Here is a 3,923-nt window from a genome sequence, read left to right on the forward strand (position 1 = left end):
ATAATAATAATAAATGAACAAAATGAGAGGAAATTACATACATTCTTTTCTATCTTGTCCATCCGGGCCTCTAGGTCACACTGCTTACTAAAAATATGATGCAACATCTCCATTACATCTGTAACAATGGAAGAATAGATAAGTTCAAATATTCCAACAAATGGTTTTCATTTTACCTTTATTAGGATTCGACACCGGCGGAGAAGAATCGGTTAACGGAGTACACTTAATTAATATTTATCTTAATCACAATTTACCTTGATGAGAAGCAAAGTTGAAATGGGAGGAAAGCTTCACCTTCTTCCTTGCTCCCATTGATGTGGAGGCCACCGGTTCAGAATCCCCGAAAATAATGGAATTTATTTCCGCTTTGTCCATGTCCTTAATGGGAATTTCATGTAAATTATTGAAAACAAAAAAAAAATTATTAGTAGTATAAGACTTAGAATTTTAATATAAAGCAATTTAATCAGCCTTATTATGAATTTCATGTGAACAAATATTCCCAAAAATTATAAAGCAAAACAAAAACAATTTTTCCCAATTTGTTTTTGTTTTGCCTGTTAAACGTTTTATTCACATGGAGTTGGCGATAAGGCTGAATGAAACATAACTAGTTCGAAAAGTCGTGAAAGAGGTGGTGAAGAAGGGGAATTAAGATAAATTTATTTTCAAATGGAACACAAAAATATTTGTACTTAATAATACTTTTGGAAATTTTTGTTTTTTCGTTACACAGTCCACTTGCAAGTAAAATACCAAAAGAAGAAAAAGATTCAAAGGGTTCATTAAAGTAATTACTTAATTCTTTAAAACTGTATCCAATTACTATCTCTTCTCCCGATTCCAAACGCGACTCTATAACTTTAAAAGGTCCTGTGATTTCGCTAAAACAAAACGAGTCTTTCTCTTTCTTAGGATTAATCGAAAATTGTCCAATTTTTAATTGCTTTTGTTCTAAACTTTTTCTTTCCTCGAGTCTTAAAAATAGTTGCTGTAATATATTAGTGGGACTTTTTATAATTTTTTTCATACGTTGCATAAAATTTTCAAATTTATAGGCGGAGAAAGAATCTAATGGTCCGAATTCTTTAGCACAATCAGGTAAATGAAGAAGGCCATGAATATTAAAACTTATCAAATGATCACCATATATATTTCCAAACGAACTAACAAAATCTTGTAATAATCCTTTTACTACATTGGTTTCTGTTTTGTAGGACCTTTCACGAGAGAGAATGCGTATACTGGCATGCAATAAAATAAAATGATAAAATAAATCGTCATCAATGCTATTTTTTAATACGAATATTCCCGAATACAACAAAAATTGCCTGTACTCTGTGGACTTCCAATTCCCGATATCATCTAAATTTCTACACACCCTTCCGAACTCAGATGGTACCCAATGAGAAACGAAATTAAATTTTTCATTCATTTGGGTAATATTTCCTTTTTTGAGTAACAAATTTAACAGTTTTTTAGCCACACCTAAGTCGACAAGGTGCATAGGATCCAAGGGGAATTGAGAAACCATTCCAAAATTTGTTGCTTCAAGTATATTTTGTTGTTGTAAAAATTTAAAATTATGGTGAGCTTTATCTACTCTATTTTTAAAAGATATGTCTGTTCTTAGGTCACTCGTGTGTCTAGAAAAACACACTCTCTTATTTACATAGCTGCCGATTTGACTGCATTTAGGGCAGCCATTTTTCCCATTGTGACCTTGAACACTAGTTATAAAAGCACGCGCCGGGGAATCGCATGTAAAAATACGGATATTAAATTTTTTTAATGTGGTGTTAAACATACCAACTTTCAAGCCATTTTCTCTCAAATAAGCTACTTCTTCACAAAATTCTTTCATAAAATGATTTACGTTATCTGGCTTTTGTTTTCCTGAGAAGCAGGCAATCGTGAAAGGATTTTCGTTCGGAAGTCCAACAATTGAACCCAAAATTGGCTACAAAACTTTGTTGGAACTCTTAAACAATTTTAAACCATCTATTCCGACGTCTATTAAAACTTCACTTTTTTCATTTAAAAACGTAAACGAATCGGACGCAAAGTACTTTTGTATGCCAATATACATAAACTCTCCTCCAGCAATTGACTGAATATGTGCTTTATTTTTATTAGTTTGGAGAAGAGTTTTCGCACACAAGGTAAGATCATTAACACGAATTTTTTTAAGTACACAAAGCAATTTGGTCAATGCCGCCTGTGAAATATTATTTTCAATTGCCCACAATTTTATTTCCTTACACTTTTCTTCTGTTGGTATAATTTCTATTTCATTTTCCGACCGGCAATCGGAGTCAGAAAATGAAATATCCGCGCTAGTATTTTGCGCATTCGCAGTGGCACTGCACTCGCCCCAATCCGAATCGGCAAATTGGGGCAGCCTTTTATATTTTTCTGCACATCACACTCAAATTATTATAAAAAGTACTCCTCTTCATTTTTATTTGTAAAATACAGTACTTACTGGCAAATATTAAGCTTCGCAAAACGAAAATGCTGCACACAAAAACTGGACTGGACCTGCACAATAAAAGACACAATAAATATACATAGTTTTATAACAATTTTTATCGCTATTTTTACTTACTTGAAAGTTTGGAACAAACGCACACAAAGCTGATTTTCCACGCTGAATGCAAAATGCAATTTTAATAAAAATGGCCGAACTCCGAGCCGCAGAATTCACAAATTTTTAATTGCAACTGCACAATAAAAGATGCATTAAATATACACGGTTTTAAAACAACTTTTATCGCAATTTTTACTTACTTCTATTTGGAACGAAGGCACACAAAGCTTTTATATATACTTAATTATATGGGGTATAGTCATTGCGCTGGGTATGCAGTTACAGTTGCATGGCTATACTCAATCCCGACTCTTGCGTCCTCGTTCGCGCACTCTGGGCAACGTGAGCAACCCATGTGCGAGATGCGGTAACCAATCCGAGTGGAGCCTTGGGTCACGGCAGAAAGAGAGGGAGCTTCGGTGGGGCCACTCTGACTTATTCGGTTTAAGGGCTCACTGAAGTCTGCAGCGTCTGTTCACCAGTAGGTGCGGCTGCAAGCGGGTGTCTGCTTGGAGCAAGCGGCTCGCTATATAAACGTGTATTTGGTTGCGAAACCACCCCCGTCCCAGCAATGGGTTGTGCGCTGGGCTTGGGACCCGCCACGTAAAAACCACTTCCAGTGAAGAAGCAAGGCAAAGCCTCGGATGAGACCCCCCCTTATGATGACGACCACGGAAAATGTTTAAAGGACTACGATTTGAGGGCATGCACCTGGAATGTCCGGACCCTTAATGGGGAAGGTGGCTCTGCCCGGCTGGTTGATGTCCTCGTAAGGACAAAAGCTGACATCACCGCCATCCAAGAAATGCGTTGGACGGGGCAAGGCAAAGAATGTCTGGGGCCTTGCGACGTCTACTACAGCTGCCATGTAAAAGAGCGCAAATTCGGAGTTGGATTTGTGGTGGGAGAGAGACTCCGTCGCCGAGTACTGTCGTTCACCTCGGTGGACGAGCGTCTAGCCACAATCCGCATCAAAGCGAGATTCTTCAACATCTCGCTCATCTGCGCCCATGCCCCGACGGAAGAGAAGGATGAGGCATCCAAGGATCTCTTCTATGAGCGCTTGGAGCGCACGTACGATATCAAAATCGTGCTTGGCGACTTCAATGCCAGGGTGGGCAAAGAAGGGATCTTTGGAACCACCGTCGGAAAATTCAGCCTCCACGACGAAACGTCCGACAACGGATTGAGGCTGATCGACTTCGCCGGGGCCCGAAACATGGTAGTATGCAGTACTAGGTTCAAGCATAAAAAGATCCATCAAGCTACCTGGCTGTCTCCGGATCGAAAAACGAGAAACCAAATCGATCATGTTGTGATAGACGGAAGG

Source organism: Rhagoletis pomonella, unplaced genomic scaffold, assembly GCF_013731165.1.
Source record: "Rhagoletis pomonella isolate Grant_MI unplaced genomic scaffold, Rhpom_1.0 Rhpom_scaffold_00003, whole genome shotgun sequence".
NCBI classification, from domain to species: domain Eukaryota; kingdom Metazoa; phylum Arthropoda; class Insecta; order Diptera; family Tephritidae; genus Rhagoletis; species Rhagoletis pomonella.